This window comes from Eucyclogobius newberryi, unplaced genomic scaffold, assembly GCF_026437365.1.
Source record: "Eucyclogobius newberryi isolate DKJ021-1_F unplaced genomic scaffold, fEucNew1.0.hap1 SCAF_3, whole genome shotgun sequence".
NCBI lineage: Eukaryota > Metazoa > Chordata > Actinopteri > Gobiiformes > Gobiidae > Eucyclogobius > Eucyclogobius newberryi.
The window spans coordinates 36,984,518-37,006,200 of NW_027315945.1; the positions used below are offsets into that span (position 1 = coordinate 36,984,518).

The 21,683-nt window shown below is 44.9% G+C and overlaps 1 protein-coding gene across 4 annotated transcripts in view; it reads left to right on the plus strand.

Moving 5' to 3' along the window:
* grik2 (glutamate receptor, ionotropic, kainate 2) overlaps positions 1–21,683 on the plus strand; it is a 472,281-nt gene that overhangs the window by 292,144 nt on the left and 158,454 nt on the right. The window lies entirely within an intron of this gene.

The following is a 21,683-nucleotide window of genomic DNA, read 5'->3' on the forward strand; positions in this document are numbered from 1 at the left end:
TTGTCTGGATTACATATGTTTAGCTCTTACGATTATATTTTAATTTGAATATTCATGATTATGGATTCATTTGATCATCTCTGCAGCGTTGTTCCGTCATCAAGTTCAAATGTTTGAGTTTTGTGACGTCAATGTTCGAGCTCTGAGCTTTTCTGCGCCGTTTTAAAGTGAATAAATCATCAATCCATAGTCGGGACGAGCTAGCTTTTGTTTACTTCCCCATGGTAGTTCACCGTGCTGCCAGTAGATGGAGCGTTCTTAACGAGACGACGTGATATTAAAGTTCTAAAACATGAGATGCCAAAGCGACGGCTCTCGAGAGCACGTTTAACCGCCAATAACTTTAAAAACGTCGAGGAGCTTTGCAGATTCCCAAAACCGATTGAGTGATGTAAATATTTTGAGCTTTGAGTTTAACGCTTCAACTCATTAGTGTGTTTTAATGATGAGACTTTGAATCAATATCGACATTTTTAACAAATATAAATAAAACCTCAGCGTGTTCATGAATAAAACATAAAAGTACACACACAGTATACACACTGGGGTTGTTGTGCGTCTGTGTTGTGCGTCTCTGGGGTTGTTGTGCGTCTGTGTTGTGCGTCTGCTTTGTGCGTCTGTGTTGTGCGTCTGTGTTGTGCGTCTGTGTTGTGCGTCTGTGTTGTGCGTCTGCTTTGTGCGTCTGTGTTGTGCGTCTGTGTTGTGCGTCTGCTTTGTGCGTCTGTGTTGTGCGTCTGTGTTGTGCGTCTGCTTTGTGCGTCTGTGTTGTGCGTCTGTGTTGTGCGTCTGTGTTGTGCGTCTGCTTTGTGCGTCTGCGTTGTGCGTCTGTGTTGTGCGTCTGTGTTGTGCGTCTGTGTTGTGCGTCTGTGTTGTGCGTCTGCTTTGTGCGTCTGTGTTGTGCGTCTGTGTTGTGCGTCTGCTTTGTGCGTCTGTGTTGTGCGTCTGTGTTGTGCGTCTGCTTTGTGCGTCTGTGTTGTGCGTCTGTGTTGTGCGTCTGCTTTGTGCGTCTGTGTTGTGCGTCTGTGTTGTGCGTCTGTGTTGTGCGTCTGTGTTGTGCGTCTGTGTTGTGCGTCTGTGTTGTGCGTCTGTGTTGTGCGTCTGCTTTGTGCGTCTGTGTTGTGCGTCTGCTTTGTGCGTCTGTGTTGTGCGTCTGTGTTGTGCGTCTGTGTTGTGCGTCTGCTTTGTGCGTCTGCGTTGTGCGTCTGCGTTGTGCGTCTGCGTTGTGCGTCTGTGTTGTGCGTCTGTGTTGTGCGTCTGCTTTGTGCGTCTGTGTTGTGCGTCTGTGTTGTGCGTCTGCTTTGTGCGTCTGTGTTGTGCGTCTGTGTTGTGCGTCTGTGTTGTGCGTCTGTGTTGTGCGTCTGTGTTGTGCGTCTGTGTTGTGTGTCGAGGCTGGAGTAGAGTAAATGGAGAAGTGGGAATCTGAAAACAGCTCCTGCATTTGCTTTACATATTTAATCCAGTGCAGCGTGTTTACTGTGTGTGTGTGTGTGTGTGTGTGTGCGCGCGCGTGTGTGTGCGTGTGCGCGTGTGTGTGTGTGTGTGTTTTTGTGTGTGTGTGTGTGTGTTTGTGTGTGTGTTTGTATGTGTGTGTTTGTGTGTGTGTTTGTGTGTGTTTGTGTGTGTGTTTGTATGTGTGTGTTTGTGTGTGTGTGTGTGTGTGTGTGTGTTTGACAAGAACAGGACTGGAAGAGGACTAGAACTGAACTAGAACCGGACTTGAAGAGGACTTGAAGAGATCTAGAACAGGACTTGAACAAGACTAGAACGAGACTTGAACGGGATTTGAACAGGACCAAAACGGGACTAGAACAGGACTAGAACAGGACTAGAACAGGACTAGTACAGGACTAGTACAGGACTAGAACTGGACTAGAACTGGACTAGAACAGGACTAGAACAGGACTAGAACGGGACTAGTACAGGACTAGAACTGGACTAGAACTGGACTAGAACTGGACTAGTACAGGATTTGAACTGGACTAGAACTGGACTAGAACAGGACTAGAACAGGACTAGAACGGGACTAGTACAGGACTAGAACTGGACTAGAACTGGACTAGAACTGGACTAGAGCAGGACTAGAACAGGACTAGAACTGGACTAGAACAAGACTAGAACAGGACTAGAACAGAACGAGAACAGGACTAGTACTGGACTAGAACTGGACTAGAACCGGACTTGAAGAGGACTTGAAGAGATCTAGAACAAGACTTGAACGGGATTTGAACAGGACCAAAACGGGACTAGAACAGGACTAGAACAGGACTAGAACAGGACTAGAACAGGGCTAGTACAGGACTAGAACAAGACTAAAACAGGACTAGAACAGGACTAGAACAGGACTAGTACAGGACTAGTACAGGACTAGTACAGGACTAGTACAGGACTAGAACTGGACTAGAACTGGACTAGAACTGGACTAGAGCAGGACTAGAACAGGACTAGAACAGGACGAGAACAGGACTAGTACAGGACTAGAACAGGACTAGAACAGGACTAGAACAGGACTAGAACAGGACTAGAACAGGACTAGAACTGGACTAGAACTGGACTAGGGCAGGACTAGAACAGGACTAGAACAGGACTAGTACAGGACTAGAACAGGACTAGAGCAGGACTAGAACAGGACTAGAACAGGACTAGTACAGGACTAGAACTGGACTAGAGCAGGACTAGAACAGGACTAGAACAGGATTAGAACAGGACTAGAACAGGATTAGAACAGGACTAGAACTGGACTAGAACTGGACTTGAACAGGACTAGAACAGGACTAGAACTGGACTAGAACAGGACAGAACTGGACTAGTACAGGACTAGAACAGGACTAGAACTGGACTAGAGCAGGACTAGAACTGGACTAGAACAGGACTAGAACAGGACTAGAACAGGATTAGAACAGGACTAGAACAGGACTAGAACTGGACAAGAACAGGATTAGAACAGGATTAGAACAGGAGTAGAACTGGAGTAGAACTGGACTAGAACTGGACTAGAACAGGACTAGAACAGGACTAGAACAGGACTAGAACAGGACTAGAACAGGACTAGAACAGGACTAGTACAGGACTAGAACAGAAGTCTACATCAGTACTAAAGGACAAACAGCCTTAAACCCCTTGAATACCGTTTCCAGACACTTTTAGCCTTCAACAGGAACTCAGGAACTCGTAAACAGGAGTGTGGTCTTTAACGCGTCTCTTCGGTGCACTAAGACCTAAGCGTCTGCCTCTGCGTTCTACCGCCGCCCCAAACGTCCCATGATGCATCTGCGCCGCCGCGACGGGGGATCTCTAAAGCTGAAAGTCCATTAGCAGTGTTTAATAGATTTGAATGCGCAGTTATCCACGTGTTCTGCGCGTCTCCTTCTTCCCCCGCGGCCGAGGAATCATAACCAGCGTCTTTTGTTTTTTGGAATCCGTTTTGTCTGTAAAGTGCGAGGCGTGTTTTTTGGGTTTTCGAGAAGAAGCCGCCGATTAAACGGAGACAATGGCGCCGGTTTCAAAGCGCAAATTGGAAAAGTTAATCCGGCATTTGAGATTTCCTCTGGGCTCGAGCGAGACAGAGGCTTTCGCAGAGGCGCTTCACCATTCCGTTATGTCAAGAGTAGAAGAAGAAGAAGAAGCAGCAGCGGAGGGAGTGGTAGAAGTGTAGAGCTTTAGCGGGACTTTACGCGTTGAGGGCGCCATGACGGAAGACTGGAATTCAGCTTCTGGAGTTTGTCTTTTAAAGCCGTGAATGGCAAAACCTCTTGAAAACTGGTCCAAATGTGCTTTTTAAAGAGTTCAGATTGACTAGATTGAGCCCTGAATCGGCCAAATCTGGACGTCTGAGTCACTTTCCACCGTCTAAAAGTGAAGTTTGTGAGAAATACAGGTTATTCTGAAACCCTCCGCACATAACGTTTACTGATATTCACAATTAAAAGTACACGAGCTCGATGAAATAGTGAAAACCTGATAATAATAACTGAAAAACTCCTTTTGAAAAGCATTTGCCAACGTTTCTCTCGCTTTATTCATTGATTTGAAACAAATAGAATCGCCAGTGTACAATCTTGATAATTATTCCCGCGTGAAAACTTAAATAAAAGCGTAAATCCAGTTGGAGCTCAGTTAAATGCAGCGCTTCACTCGCTAAGGCCCGTTTAGTCGCAGAAATCCACGCCGAAGTTTTGTCAATCCTGTAAAAAAATCTCAAAAAATGATCCTCAGTCTGTGAAACCGTGCGGCGCTTTGGCAGTGCATGCTGGGATACGAGTAAGGTCCCAGGGCACAACGCCAGTCCCGGGGCAGGTCCGCGAAGTACCTTCAAAACAAGAGCGTTTTTAAATCAACTCTAAAATGATCGGGGGAAATGAACCGAAGCGATGTGTTCTCTACGATGTGTGCCAGTTACCAGAGTCTTGACCTGACTGTTAGCGTGAGAGGTTAGCATTACAGTAGTGTACGGGGCGTTACAGTAGTCAAGACGACACGATCACAACACGTTTGAAAATCACTCTTTTTTAAAAATGTCTCCAATTTAATAATGCACAAAATAGAAAAAGAAACAGGAGAAACATGACCAGAGGAAAGGCAATAATAGCAGTACAAATAATGATGATAATAAAGGCACGATATGATTGTACATACTGTAAATAAAGTTACCACATCTCGCCCAAAGTTTGTCAAAATGTGTCCTATCTTCAAGTCAAGTCTGAACGTCATATTTTCCACATGTCTGTCCCTGATCGTCGAGCGGGTTCGTGTCATCCATTTCCTTGTGCTTGGGCTTTTTCCAAGGGTCCAAAGGTATCCATGTATTGCGTCCATGGCAGGAGTTTCGCAATACGGTCCAATATGAAACACTGTGCTGGCCTATCTTTAATGTCAGCGAGAGAAGATGCAACGCACAACGACTGGAATGTTTTTGACGATGGGACAACACGTTAAACACTTGACAAACTTGACAAAAATGCTACTTCCTCGTCCCGGTTCATTCACGTCTCTCTCTTTACACGCTTCAATCGCCTCTTTCGCCGGCCGCTCTCTCGTTTCCGTGTTGAAACGTCTCTCCCGTCTCGCTCCTCTCTCCCGGTTAGTCATTACATCTCGTTGGCGTGTCGATGCAGAAAAAGGCGACGCCCACATCCAGCGGCCGCCGTCTCGCTTGTCGCGGCTAATCTGTTTGGACGAGGCGCCGATATGGATCTCGTCCCGTGCTCCGGTCCCCGCCCTCCTCCGCCGTTCGCCTCAGCCGCCGCAGCCTCCTCCTCGCCCTATCGTGGAAATCTTATCTCGTCCTGCGATTTTCCGCTTCCCGGGGGAATCAAGCGCGCCGTGGAACTTGGAGGCTTTGAAACGGACTAAACATCTGGAGAAATGTGCGTCTGGCAGATTTCAGAGGTGTCTTTTTTTGGGGGCGAGACACTTCTTCCACCGCCAGTTTCAATAAAGTCCAATATTTTGTGCCAGTTTCCTTTCCGTATACAAATCCCCTACATTGATCCTGCAACGATTGATCAACTAATCGTGACTATTCCACTATGAAATCAATCGTAAGTTAGATGAAACAGACTCTTAAACACATGAAAACATATTTTATAACAAATGCAATGCCATTTTAATACCAAAATGTCAAAAAAGAATGAACAAATTCATCAGTAACACACTTAATTGGTCAATATTCTCCGTCTAGAAGCTTCCAGTTGCTGTAGTTTAACTGTTATTTTGTTGATAATGTGTTTAAAAAGTGTCAACTTAAAAGAGAAATCGACGTTTGATCAGTCGACTAATTGAAAAATGAATCAAAACCACTGAAATAATCGTAAATTGCTGCCGTGCTCTTCATTCATCCAAATCGTCGGTGAAGAATTCCATCTGTCACTTTGTTATTGTTGAGTGAATCGTTTTAAACCAGATGCTCTCCCGCTGTGATGACTTATACTATGATAATAGAGGATACGCCATGTTTTCTTTAGTAGAATAGTTTTATTTCCACATCGGACCGAAACGTGTCGAGGTAATTACATCATCTCTCAGCACTCGTCTGGTGTAGAAGAAACAACAGAACTATTTCTGAATCACATTTAGCTCTTTTGTTTCAGTAAAGTCTTGTTCATTTCCTTTCTGCAGAGCTAAAAATCACATTTCACGGATATCAGCACAATTTAGTCCAGTTGTCAGTTTACTTTTATGTCATTTACTTTCATCGTCACGTCCCAGAACATGAGGCGGAGGCTCCGAAGTCGGCGCTAAAAAATCGGTCAAATACTGTCTTGTGGCGTGTTTCTGTCACACAAACATACTCAAGTAAAAGTGTGCAGACGGAACCAATCAGAGAATTAACGTTTCATTTCGAAGTTAAGGCCAGAAAACAGATCCAAACCATCTGGAACCGTCTGATCTGGACTGAACTGGACCAGGCGACCTCTGACCACACGTAACGATAACAGCCCTCGCCCCTCGACCCTCGCCGCCGCCTGCGCCCCGGTACAGAACAAGACTAGAAGGGGACTAGTACAGGACTAGAACAAGACTAGACCAGAACTTAAACCGGACTAGAACGGGACTTGAACGGGACATGAATCGGACCTGAACAGGATTAGAACAGGACTAGAACGAGACTAGAGCAGGACTAGAACTGGCCTAGAACGGGACTGAAACAGGACTAGAACTGGACTAGAACAAAACTAGAACAAGACTAGAACGAGACTAGAACGGGACTTGAACTGGACTAGAACAAGACTAGAACGAGACTAGAATGGGACTAGAACGGAACAAGAACGGGACTTGAACTGGACTAGAACGAGACTAGAACGGGACTAGAACTGGCCCTAGAACGAGACTTGAACTGGACTAGAACAAGACTAGAACGGGACTAGAACTGGCCTAGAACGGGACTTGAACTGGACTAGAACAAGACTAGAACGGAACTAGAACTGGAGTAGAACAAGACTTGAAGAAGACTAGACTGGGACTAGAACAAGACTAGAACAGGGCAAGAACAGGGCTAGAACAAACGGCCCTCGACCCCCGCCGCCGCCGCCCTCGCCCCGGTACCGCCCCGCACTCATCTCCCGGGCCCGTTTCCCGGTGCCGTCTGAGCGTTACTGGCTGATGGCTTGTGGAGAGACACATGTTGTCATTACAAAGGAAAAGCCAGCCGTAGTAATGATTGGCTTTTACACAGTCAATTTGCTCTCCCATCGAGGCCTATTACCGCCGCGCTGTTCGGCGGCGCGAAATGGCACCGGCTCCATCACTCCGACACTGTTTTCATCGCGCGTACCTGCCCCTTCCTCCGCTCGCCTCGTTTTAGCCCACGGAAATAAGGCTGGAATTAAAAGCCGGGCGGCGGTTTTCTCTCTCCTGACGGTGAATGAGAGTTTCCTGTGATGAGCTGCGCGTAATTGTTCCGTCCCGTGAATTCGTCCCCGATATTTCGCCGAGGAAAACAGAGGTGTCGCGAGCAGCTAGATTGAGGTTCTTTGGGATTAGTCATGCTTTAAGATGACGTGAGGCTGCGTGATAAGAGGGGAACATCGATCTACTTTGTTTTGCATGTTGATCGAACTCAATCCTCCGTTTGGTTTTCCTCCATCTCGTTGGAAACGTAGAGCGATGGACTTCAGGTGTTAACAATAATAATCCCAGAGAGGTACAGCATAACAGAAACACTAACGCCCGAGTGCTTGATTAGGTCTTCATATTTCACTCCTAAACGCAGAGAAACGTGGATTGTGATGATGTAAATGCAGACGGCGCCGTGCACTCGAGAGGCGGCGGAGACGGGTGGAGTTCAGGTCCCATATGCATAAGACAAACACAAGGACACGTAAAGAGAGACGAGCTGTCGTCCTCAGTCAGAGGTTTGTCCTAAACATGTGAGCGGAGACTCCTCCTCACGGCCACAAGATTCAAATTCATTCAAATGTAAAGAGGAGAAGGAGAGAAAGGAGAAGGTAGAAGAGAGAGGGATATGGTGGAGGAGAGAGGGAGAAGGTAGATGAGAGAAAGGAGAAGGTAGAAGAGAGAAAGGAGAAGGTGGAGGAGAGAGAGGTGAAGGTAGAAGAGAGAAAGGAGAATGTGGAGGACAGAGAGGAGAAGGTAGAAGAAAGAAGGAGAAGGTAGAGGAGTGAAAGGTGAAGGTAGAAGAGAGGGAGAAAGTAAAGGAGAGAAAGGTGAAGGTGGAGGAGAGATGGTAGAGGATAGAGGGAGAAGGTGGAGGAGATAAAGGTGAAGGTAGAAGAGAGGGAGAAAGTAGAGGAGAGAAAGGTGAAGGTGGAGGAGAGATGGTAGAGGATAGAGGGAGAAGGTGGAGGAGATAAAGGTGAAGGTAGAAGAGAGGGAGGAAGTGGAGGAGAGAGGGAGAAGCTAGAGGAGAGAAAGGAGAAGGTGGAGGAGAGAAAGGAGAAGGTGGAGGAGAGAGAGGAGAAGGTACAAAAGAGAGGAGAAGGAGAAAGTAAAAGGTACAAGAGTGGAAGGAGAAGGTAGCAGAGAGAGGAGAAGGTACAAACGAGAAGATCAAAGACAGAAAGCAGAAGATGGAGAGTAGAAGAGAGGCAGAGGCTGGAGAGCTGAGCAGAGCGATGTCTGTGGCTCCAGGCCTGAGGCGGTGCGAGCTCCTGAGCCCGCGGCGTTCATCTCTTCTCTCAAACCAAACGCCTTTAAACCCTGGTCTCCTGCCGTACACGGTGAGGAGTTCAGATCTCCTCCTCGTCCGCGGCCTTGGTGAAGCAAACACTGTTCTCTAATAGAAAACATGTGCATAACTCACACATTTGAGGTATTTTTAAAAAGGAGAATGACTTGTTTTTTCTGTATTTCAATCCCCTTTAATACAGAATTATCGATTTGCCTTGAAAACGGGATTAGCAGAGAGCAGTTGTGATATTTCAAAGGGAAAATATTCAACAAAAACCCTCTAACTGTCTATGAAATTAACAAATACTGTGCAAATTTGAGTTTTTTATTGAGTTGTTATGATGTCGTTCCATCATCCAAAACGTGTCATTTTTCTTCATTCACGCTTGTTTCATTAATCCGAGTCATAAACCATCACTGGACTCATTCTGTGGTCAAACGGTCTTCACAACAAGCTCATAGCAAGGGCCTCATTTAGATATTTGGTCCTTGTCCATTCCCTCGGCCTAAATACGCTTCTGTTTCCAAACATAGACATTATTCTATCTTAAAAAATGCCAAATACTTAATACTTAATACTTAATACAAATACAAAAGCAGATCTAAAAGCAAATTCATTCATGTTTTGGGACTTCCTGCTACGAGAAAATAGAAGGTCACAGCATTGCCAGTCCATAAAGGCAAATAGAATGACGCAGATGCATTCATAACAGCAAATCCAACGATGTTCATCCTAAAAACATGCAATTTGTAGATAAATACTTAATTTCAATGTTTAGATTTCACAAACGCAACAGCTGCAATATTGTGGGAGAGAAAACAGGAGGCCAACGTTTTCTGAAACCCGATTGTATATTTTTATATTTGATTGTTTTTCCGGACTTTGCCGTTTGAAGGCCTGAGCGGCTGCAGAACTCGGCGGTTTCTCGTCCGGCAGCAAACCTCACGAGCCGCATTGATCTGTTTGGATGTAAAAGTGACATTGGTGGCAGCTTCGCCCGTTCACCGCGCCCTCTCTCGCCGGCCTTGGGCTCTGACTCATGTCTGCTTAGACCTGCATTAGAGAGAGACTGGCACAGCGGCCGCCAAAACGATGCTTTTAACACGAATCCCCCAGTGTGGAGCAGAGAGGGGGCAGCACGGGGGGCTAAAGAGAAAATATATATATACAAAAAAGAATCTGTATCGTCGAAATCCCCTCATTATGATGTCTAAGTTGTAAATAGATGCCTTGTTTTATGTGGATTTTGAAGTGAACTCTCTCTATTTGACGTATTTGTACCTGTTGTACATATAGATTATAGTTTTACACCGATCGAGCAGGTATTTGTGGAGAAAATTTTGAAAAATCTGTAGAAAAATGACAGGAAGTGACATCACAACTCATTCCAGTCAAAGTTTAAGCAACATTTACACAAAGAAACAACTTGTTTGACTCTCTAAACATTAATTCAACTAAAAAAAGTCGCTCCCAAAATAAATGGTGACATTAGATGAGTTTTGGCCCAGTGTTTGCTGGGTAATATCCTAGTGTGATGTCATCTATTACAAACAGGATAAATAATGAAATAATTAGCTGTTCTGTAATTTTTTAGCTAAATTCAAACTATATTTATCTAAACTGCATTTTAGTTCAAGGAGTCGTCTGACCTGTAGGGGGCGCTTTAATCTACTGAGCTGAACTTCCATGCTCATGTCGTGCTGAATGGACAAATGACTTGGCTACAAACAAACTCTTGTCTCTAGAGCTAGTTTTAAAGTCAATTTCTGCGCAGTTTGAGTCTGTTCTAAGTACACGTGCGCAAACGTCAGAAACAAGCTGCTGTCCGCTCAGGTTGTAAAAGCGCATGACCGTGGGAGGGCTCGAGTTTGCGGCCGAAAAGCTAGCTTCCTGCAGTTACACTCGCTGTCCAGTAGGGAGGACTTTTAGCCAAGCTTCAGAAGGCAGGGCAAAACTGGCTTATTTTTTAGATATATTTCGTAACTTTCAGACCGCACGCCACTGTAACGCAGTAGTTCACGTCTAAATTCAACCCTTGCCCAGTTCCCCTCGCTGCGATTCGTGCTGAAGCGAGCGAGCGGCTTTTTAAAAGAAGTGGCTCTTAATACATGAAGCCGTCCACTGGCACTCGACTCGGTCCAGGATCAATTAGCCCAATTAGCACGGCCTCATGAAGAGAGAGAGAGAGGGGGACAAGAGGGGTCCACTGGGGGGGACAGGAGGGGTCCACTAGGGGTCCCTCAAACACACCGTCCCGTGTTCTCGAATACATTTGACAGGTTTGGGTTTGGAGTGACGGACGGAACCAACTGAAGCTGTGGATTTTGGGATGAACTAAAACAGAATAATGCATAGGACGTTTAGGACGGTTTGGAGAGATTCTTCCTTCTCGATGTAAATATGTATTGGGCCTCGTGTTTAAAGCGTTTTTGGGGAAACTTACACGGCCGTCTGAAACTGGAATGAGACAGATGCGTGCAGCAAATCTAGTTTAATTATTTATGGACCAATAAAAGCCGCGTTAAAACTACAAACAGATAAAACTGAACTGTACATTCAAATAGCAGTTGGAGCTAATGGCAGCGCCCGATGACTTACACCACTTCAAAAAAGCTCCTCCCACTGCTGTGATCGTGCCCCTCCCACTGCTGTGACCGTACCCCTCCCACTCATGTGATCGTGCCCCTCCCATTGCTGTGATCGTGCCCCTCCCACTGCTGTGATCGTGCCCCTCCCACTGCTGTGACTGTGCCCCTCCCACTCATGTGATCGTGCCCCTCCCACTGCTGTGACCGTGCCCCTCCCACTCATGTGATCGTGCCCCTCCCATTGCTGTGATCGTGCCCCTCCCACTGCTGTGATCGTGCCCCTCCCACTGCTGTGACCGTGCCCCTCCCACTGATGTGACCGTGCCCCTCCCACTGATGTGATCGTGCCCCTCCCACTGCTGTGATCGTGCCCCTCCCACTGCTGTGACTGTGCCCCTCCCACTCATGTGATCGTGCCCCTCCCACTGCTGTGACCATGCCCCTCCCACTGATGTGATCGTGCCCCTCCCACTGATGTGATCGTGCCCCTCCCACTGCTGTGATCGTGCCCCTCCCACTGCTGTGACTGTGCCCCTCCCACTCATGTGATCGTGCCCCTCCCACTGCTGTGACCGTGCCCCTCCCACTGATGTGATCGTGCCCCTCCCACTGATGTGATCGTGCCCCTCCCACTGCTGTGATCGTGCCCCTCCCACTGCTGTGACTGTGCCCCTCCCACTCATGTGATCGTGCCCCTCCCACTGCTGTGACCATGCCCCTCCCACTGATGTGATCGTGCCCCTCCCACTGATGTGATCGTGCCCCTCCCACTGCTGTGATCGTGCCCCTCCCACTGCTGTGACTGTGCCCCTCCCACTCATGTGATCGTGCCCCTCCCACTGCTGTGACCATGCCCCTCCCACTGATGTGATCGTGCCCCTCCCACTGATGTGATCGTGCCCCTCCCACTGCTGTGACCATGCCCCTCCCACTGATGTGATCGTGCCCCTCCCACTGATGTGATCGTGCCCCTCCCACTGCTGTGATCGTGCCCCTCCCACTGCTGTGACCGTGCCCCTCCCACTCATATGATCGTGCCCCTCCCACTGATGTGATCGTGCCCCTCCCACTGATGTGATCGTGCCCCTCCCACAGCTGTGATAGTGCCCCTCCCACTGCTGTGATCAAGCCCCTCCCACTGCTTTGATAAAAGTTTAAAGTGCCCGCTACAGGTCGTTGAACTAAATGATAATATATTGATCACAGAAGAGCACATTCTTTTGTTTTTTAATGTCACTTCCTGTTTGTAATATTCACGATATGTCACAATATCAAATTTTAGTGTTACGGTTATTGTGAGAAAAATATTATTGATTATTCACGATTAACGACACCTTTAAATCTTTAACTTTCGTTCATTCCTTTTTTGCTAACATGTCACTGTTCCTCAGGTTTGTGGTTGACTTTATGAAAGCGAAGTTAAACGTGACAAAAATCACCAGCATAAAAAAAAAAAAAAAAGGACTTTACATTTAGTTCTGTTTTTTGGGCTTCATAATGAACATAAAATACTTACATGTGCTTCTAAAATGGTCACGAGTATTACTTTATGGTTCTTTCGATTATACTGTGACCCGAATAATCACCATAATCGACTAAAACGGTCACAAGTACCGTATTTTCCGGACTATAACTCGCAACTTTTTATAGTTTTGACCGAGGTGCATCCTTATATACTCCAGAGCGACTTGAATGTGATATTATTTGTTATTTTCAACTGCATTTCATACTTCAGTGCGACTTATATATGTTTTTCTTTTTTTCTATTATGCATTTTTTGGCTGGTGCAACTTATACGCCGGAAAATACGCTATTATTTTTCGGTTCTTTCGATTAGACTGTGACCCGAATAATCACGATAATCGACTAAACCGATCATCTCGACATCCTAACTCGATACTGATGGGTTTCTCTTGATTCTGAACCATCAATAATATTATATACATCCGGCCATGAAACACCAGTGTCAGTTTGGATCCTAAATATAAATCCCGTCTCTCTTACTTTTCCTTTTGCCGTTTATTCAAGTACACTTCCTGTACGACCATCTGTGTACACTTCACTCCGAACGCCAGCCCGTCGTAGCTGTCAAAATACTTTTACTATCAACAGTTCAACAGCCCGTGAGCGCCGCCTTCCTGTGCGTTTCAAGGAAAGTTGAGTTTCCGTTTCGTCCGTGTTGCATTTGGACCGCAAAGAGTCGCCGCCGTCGCCGCCGCTTTAATGGGGGATTATGGCTATTTTTACTGCACTCTTCCTGGTTCCGTGCCGGCTGCTCTCCGCGGTGCAGGTGTGGGAGTGGAGTGGCCTCGATTTGTCTCTTAAACTCTGCGGGGCGGCGAGCGGAGGCGGCGAGTGCGACCCAATCGGCAGTGTTTAAAAAGAGCCATTGTTTGGTATGGGATCATCCTGTGCGGCCGCGATAAAGGGCTAAATATACCGTACATACACACGGGCGCAACGGTTTATCTGTTTTTGTAGCTTCACATTAAGTTATTTTATCATGTTTATGTTTTAAGTATTTGAACGCATATTTATCTGTAATATGTTGAATAGTTTGCTGCTGCTGCTGGACTTTGACGGATCTTAAATCAGATGTAATTTAAGATTATTAGTAGGTAAGTCAGTATTGGTGGTTGCAGAATGGCAGCCACATATCTCTAGCTATATGTCAGTTCGCCCCAGGGCAGCTGTGGCCAGTGGCTTACGAGCTCTGGGGGTGAATCAATAAAGCGATGTATAATGTATTCATGTGTTTCAGTCACTTCTGGTTTTGGGTGCCATTTTGAGGACTTTTTACCTTTTAAAACATAACCTTAAACTCCACAGTGCATTTAGCTTTGTTCACACTTGTTTCTTTCATATTGTTTACGAGGTCTTCTTCCTTTGAGCCTCAGAAAATACCGTATTTACCTTTTTTCATAGTTTTGACAGGGGTGCGACTTATACTCCAGAGCGACTTATATGTGATATTATCTGTTATTTTCCCACTGCATTTCATATGTTGATTATTTTCACACTGGCAACCACAAGAGGGCGCTCAAGGCTCTAAGCGACGCAGAAGAAGAATCTGCACTTCCTCTTCCTCTGGAGTTTGTGGAGTTGTTTAGAAGTGACACAGAGGAAGAAGAATTCAATGGATTTAGTGATTTGGGGTAAAACTGATGCTTTGGTAAACTTGTTAGCATGTTCTTTATGCTATAGTTATCTGAATAACTGTTCATATGTTACGTTAACATACCAGACACTTACCACAGTTCTGTCTGTGCCTCATGTAGCTGAAGGTGTTAGCGTTAGCATACGTACACCTATTCACCATGTTCTCTCATCTGTTATTATTTTAAACTGCTTTTCAAGATGAAGTGTCTGTTCTTGGTTTTGAATTTTATCGAATACATTTCCCCCAAAAATGCAACTTATACTTCAGTGCGACTTACATATGTTTTTTACTTCTCTATTACCCATTTTTTGGCTGGTGCGACTTACACTTGGTTTTCCCAGCCACACGACGAATAGAAACGAATGTGTGGTTTTCAATACACATCATTTTACGTGCTAAAACTTAAAGATCGAGAACAACAATGCGTAATATGTGTAAATGCTGTGACAACGGTCCTGATTTGTCTGAAGCCCGTGTGCACAAAACTCATGCCCCCGTGTGTAGAAACATTTATTTATTTTCCGATTGTGTTAAAATCCTAACAAACCCACACGTTCCACACAAACCGCACAAAACGGGATCAAAGTCCTAGTAGTAGAGGCAGAAAGGCAGAACCACAAACTTCTCCCTGTTAGTCTGGTTAGCTCTGATTAGCTCTGATTAGCTCTGATTAGCATAGTTAGCCCTGATTAGCATAGTTAGCTCTGATTGGCATGGTCAGTGGAGCAGGGTGAGGCATATTGAGACCACGGCGGGCTGGAGCGTGATGCCATTTGGCGGGGTTATCTTTGATCTGGGCCCGGGATGGTTTGGCGCCGGCGTTTGCTAATGCCGTGTAACGCTCGGGGGGTCTTTGGGGGGTGGGACGGACCGCAGCCGTACCCAGCCTCTGTGATTAGAATGCACTGGCGCCACCAGCCAGTACACCCCCTCCCATCAGCTCCACAACTCTGTCCAAGGCAATCTGTGTGACGGCGCCACCAGGGGACACGTTTCAGGACCAGCGCAAACGCTTTTACACAAAGTATAACAGGGTCTGCACAACATGGTGTTATTTAAATTTTCCGATTACAGTAGAATTCCTATTGCAAAAAAAAAATCAAGACGATAATGTATATCTTCATTTAAATCGACTTGAATTCAGACTTATTCATTTGACTATTCTTGATTAATTTAGTGATTTGTACATCTTTTTTTACTCTTGTTTCAATGTATTTCTGACTTATTTTGCGTAAATCAGCATTAGTCTCGTTCTGGACATGATTTATGGATTTATGAATAGTGTTCATATAACTGCATGCTTCATTCTTTTTAGGTCTGAATCACATCAAAATGTCTTATTTAGTTTAACGCTACAATCACAGGATTTCTCCAATTTTACAGTAATAATGACAACATTTGGTAATTGAGCCAGAGGGCCGTATTTGGCCCAATGGCCGTATTTGGCCCAGGAGCCGTATTTGGCCCAGGAGCAGTATTTGGCCCAGGAGCCGTATTTGGCCCAGGAGCCGTATTTGGCCCAGGAGCAGTATTTGGCCCAGGAGCCGTATTTGGCCCAGGAGCCGTATTTGACCCAGGGGCGTCCAACCACTGTTTGGACTCTCCTGGTCTTGCCAAACGACACAACAACAGTGTAGAATGTTTTAAAAACTCGGGTTGTTGTCTGTTATTTGTGTGTGTATTATTTACTCCAGTTTCTGTTTAGTTATTTCAAGATTTCTGAAGATGAGGCTGAACATCCTGCATTTTACAGTTCATTTTCACATAGCAGCTCTTTTTTTTCTAATTATATGGAACGTTGAACAGAACATGTTATTTTCATGTTGAAGACACAATAACGTGAATCACAGTCTGATGTGGGACACAGACTCACACTGTTCTCCTCCTCACACCTTTCCACCAAAACCGTTTTAAATCCAAAGGCGTCAAAAGCAACAATCCCTTCCGTTCCAGCATCGACCTGCGGGCACTCCAGCGCGGGCACGCTTTAGCTTTGAGCTCGTCGTGCGAAACTTCACAGAGAAAGGTGCGGAAAATCAGAAAGTCTCACTCCAGAACTCACATGTGATACTATGTGAGCGTACAAGCAGCTACCTGCGCGCTTGGAGGAGGTCTGCTGTTAACTCTGACACCTTTAACTGTTTTCGACGGGAAAATGCAACGCTTTGGCTGTTAAAAGTAAAACGTGTGAGAACTTACTGTGAAATGATGAGGAATTACAGTTTAGAATGGACACGGCGTTATGGCGTATCGCTGCACACCAGGAAAAACAACATCGATTTCGTCTATATAATATCGCTTTTGTGCTGCCGCTCTCTGCTGTTTCCCTCAGGACTAACTGAGTTTTGCTGCCATCTGCTGGCTGCAAAGGGAATTACACACTGCATGTTTCAGGCCTCTCACTTCCTGGTCTCGGCACACAGTTGTAGTGATCGTGATTGGACGGGAGAACGTCACAGAACGAGTCTGGAGATGATTTATGGAGTTAAAAACAGACGATTCTCAGCGTCACGGATCGAGAAAACGTCACAAAATGAGTGTTTTTGACACTCGGAGGGGAGAGAACTAACCACCTTCTAAACAGGATTCAGCATCGAACTAGTGTGAATGAAGCTAAATGCTACTCCAGGCGTGTTTTATGAGGGACGTTTTGGTCACTATAAACCTTCACGCAGATGATTAAATGTCCTTTGTGCGTTTTTTCTTTGTGGTTTTACCTTTGTGCAAGATCTGGGGCAGAAGCTCAATGTCCAACTGGAGGATTACATAACGCAGCAAGAGGAAACACCAGTACAGGGAGAACGTGCACACAGACAGACTCGGCCACAAAGAATCTCAATCATCACAAAACATCAACATTACCAGATTACACGGTCCTGAAATTACGCAATAGTTAAATTACAAGTTTCCTTCCCTTAAAATCAGTCTTATTGATTTGCCTTTATCTCTAATGGCGTCGGGAGTACAGAGTGTAATCTTGTGGATAATATGCGCGGCTGGCTTCTTTTCATCCTGACGCCGTTATAGCTGTTATTATTAGAGGAAAATTACACAGCCATAAAAGCAGTTTATCTCCCAGCGAAATCGGCGACCGCCTGGTATCGACCGCCCTTCGCGGTCGATAGCCGACAGCGGTTCACTCTGCCGCGGGAAAACGGTTTCGGCTGGTTCTCGCGTCGGCGCAGGCAGGACGGAGGTTATGGCTGAAACCGCCTCGGGTGAAATCTTGAACGCCAAGACTAGAGCTAAACCAGGACTAGAGCTAAACCAGGACTAGAGCTAAACCCTAGAGCTGAACCCTAGAGCAAAACCAGGACTAGAGCTAAACCAGGACTAGAGCTAATCTAGGACTAGAGCTAAACCAGGACTAGAGCTAAACCCTAGAGCTAAACCCTAGAGCTAAACCCTAGAGCTAAACCAGGACTAGAGCTGAACCCTAGAGCTAAACCCTAGAGCTAAACCCTAGAGCTAAACCCTAGAGCTAAACCAGGACTAGAGCTGAACCCTAGAGCTAAACCAGGACTAGAGCTAAACCAGGACTAGAGCTAAACCCTAGAGCTAAACCAGGACTAGAGCTAAACCAGGACTAGAGCTAAACCCTAGAGCCAAACCAGGACTAGAGCTAAACCAGGACTAGAGCTAAACCAGGACTAGAGCTAAACCAGGACTAGAGCTAAACCAGGACTAGAGCTAAACTAGGACTAGAGCTAAACCCTAGAGCTAAACCAGGACTAGAGCTAAACCAGGACTAGAGCTAAACTAGGACTAGAGCTAAACCCTAGAGCTAAACCAGGACTAGAGCTAAACCAGGACTAGAGCTAAACCAGGACTAGAGCTAAACTAGGACTAGAGCTAAACCCTAGAGCTAAACCAGGACTAGAGCTAAACCAGGACTAGAGCTAAACCAGGACTAGAGCTAAACCAGGACTAGAGCTAAACCAGGACTAGAGCTAAACCAGAACGGTCGCGATTAAATTCGTAAAAAAACAATGGACGGAACGGGACGAAAACAATGGACGGAACGGATGAACTTCGTGGCTCGTTGGGCGGAGCAGTCGCCCGTCTACACCAAAATCGTCGGTTCGATCTTGTCTCCGACCTTGAGTTTGCGTCATGTCCTTGAGAAACAAAGACTTAACTAGTGCTGGAGAAACCGGACTGAACGCCATCTAAATCAGGATTAACCGCGGGCTGAACCAGGATTAAAACCGGACTGGGACATAACGACCATCAGTCCCGTCTCGGCGATTTCGCTTACGTCGTTGTGTTGTCTGTGGTCGCTCTTGCTTCGTCTTTGGTCCCGGCCACTGAGGGCGTCAGCGTTTGCTCTCTTGCACCTAGGAATGTTATGGTTATTCGGTTAATCGATAATCGTGGTTATTCTGGTCAAAATTTAATCGTAAGAACCAGAAAAATACAATCGTGACAATTTTAGAAGCAAATTAAAGTATTTTCAGTTCAATCCATTGTCCAAAATATAGACTTAAATGTAAATAACTTGTTTTTATCCGGCTTTTTGTCACATTTAACTTTGTTTTGTCACATGTTAGTCAATGGGAATGAAAGAAGATTTCACAGTTGTTTGGACACAGTCTCAATAATCGTGAATAATCGTTAAATCGTGATGTTTTTTCTCACAATAGTCCTAACGCTAAAGTTTGATATCGTGACGTTCCTTGTATTGAGGTCTTTCTTTGAGATTTCTGGAGATACGGCCGGTGTTTCCGTGGCGACCGTCTTGTGTACATTGCCTTAAACCTCAAACAGGAGAAAGATTTTGCTAAACGTGACCTTAAATGGAATTTACTCCACCCTTTCATTTCTTACAGGGTGAACAAGTCAAATTTAAGGCTTTTAACTTTATTTAAAGACCTGGTGAAAATCCTATTCTTCTAAAATAATACTAAATAGGCGTGGGCGATATTAACTAAATTAACTAAAGATATTTTGGTTAAACGTGTCTTTAAGCGGAGACTCGGCTGACGAACAAGAGAAGATCTTTAATTTAGATATATTGATTTGAAAATCCTTGTGTAGTTTAAGTGAATAAATCTAAGAAACTATTTATTTATTTATTTTTTTATTATTATTAATATATACGTTTTTCATCATGTCATGTTTTCATCCAAAAAAATAAAAAAAATGTAAGCCTAAAAAACAAATAAAAAATGGCGCATATTTTGGACATGTAAATCTGATGAAAATGGACAGAGCCAGGTTTAAATTAAAAATATCTTACTTAGTATTTCAGTAAACTGGATCTAACTTAAAATTGGTGTAAAAACTCAAGATTTGCCTCATTTTTTGGAGTGAAATTCTAATAAATCAGCCTTAGATTTAGACATTGACAAATCCTTCTATACGATCTGTCTTGGTTTGGTGTAGGAGCCACTTTAAGGGCCGATCTTCATGTCTCTGTGGGAGAAATGCATTTGGAGAAAACTGCCAATGTCCCATATGAATCTATGGTCGAGGTTCAGACATGAAACAACCCACAAAAGTGCAGAAATATCTCTTTTTCCGCATCCGTTTGTTTCGTTTGTATTCTTAATCATCTCTTCTTCCACCCTTTTGAGACAGTTTTTAATAATAAAGTACACACCTGACATTCAAAACTTTCATAACTCCAACATAACATTCATAACAATATAGATGATTGGATTCGTTACTCACCTCGAGCTTTTTATCGTTTTTCTTAACTTTGGGCCCAACTTTTTCCCCCGTGTCCTCCCTCCGGACTCCATTAGTGCGTCTCCTCGGCTGTTTTTGATGCCCTTGTTATTCCCGTCCTCTTCCCTTTTCCCCCCCGCGGTGCAGTTTGGCGACTGTCCCTTCCGCGTCGAGCCTTCGGGATCGTTTAAACGTGTGAAATCAATTGTCTCGCAGTGACGGAGAGAAAGGAGCGGCCGTTTGATCGGACGCTCTTTCCCCGCAGTTTTGTGCCAAGTTTAATTCGACGTGAAATTGAATCTTTGCTGAAAAGCGGAATACGCCGACCGCTAAAGATCCGTCTAACGCGGCGCAATTAAAATCAGAAGGTGTGGCTTTTCTCGAATTCGCTGTGGGAACGTTCTAACGGCAAGTTTGAATCCCAGACAGAGAGACTTTGCCGTAATTATATAGCTCTGGATTTTTAATTTATTTTGTACATCTCTTTTTCCGACGCTGCTGATTGATCCAAACTCAAACAGAACTGTGCAATCAGACTGGTTCATTTCAGTGTGAAACTAAATCTATCGTTTAGAACAAACTTCTTTTGTCTCGGAGCAAGAGAGAGTTTTGTGCTTCAGCCATTGATTCCACGGAAATCTGCAATGTTTTTCAGTTCACTGTGATATGTGTGTACCTGATTGGCTCATCTACCTGTCAATCACTCCCTCCTGAACTTGTTGGAAACACAACTGTTAGAAATGTTGAAGCTAAGGATGTCACGATTATTAGGTTATTGGATAATTGTGATTATTCGGTCACATTATAATCGTAAGAGCCAAATAATTATAATTGTGACAATTTTAGGAGCAAAATTAAGTATTTTTAGGTCACTTCATCGCCCAGAAAATAGACATAAATGTGAATAACTTTTTTATCTGGCGGTTTTTGTAACATTTAACTTGATTTTGTCTGTCAGAAAGTTACATTTTGTAAAGCCGGTCACATGTTAGTCAATGGAAATGAAAGAAAATCAAAGATTTCACTGTTGTTCGGTCACAGTTTCAATAATCGTGAATAAACGTTATATCGTGACATCCCTATTTGAAGCGTATCTTTTTTTGCTTTGGTCGACAAAGGTTCCATATTAAGAGCCTAAAGTCCATTCAATTAAAAGTTTCTCGAACATCGGGAACCTATAGTCACAGAGATATTACACAAACACCTGCGTTTTGATAACTAAAAGTCAAATTACACCCGATAATTCTGCCCTCCATCTCTGTTACACTACTGGCCCTGGAGAATGATGTTATGTCGCGTGAACTCGACCCCAGATGAACGTACAGTTATGTAATCCAGACATGCAGCAATGGATAGAACACTTGTTTGAATCGTCTGTCAGAAAACGCGACCATGTGCGATTTCAAAAGCGTACGTTTGCCATTCCTGTTCGACTAAGGGCTCAACGATAGGGGAGCTATCGCCACGCTTTTATCGCCGTTTTGTTTTTCCATCTGACGGAGCAAGAAAGACGCCGCCAAACACAGGTCAGACCCGAGTGCTGGATTTCTCCCGCGAGAGACGGTGATAGATTCGTTCTGAAGGAGAATCCAGAACGCAGGGCAAAGGGCGGGGAATGTGCCGCCGCCTCTGTGGACGT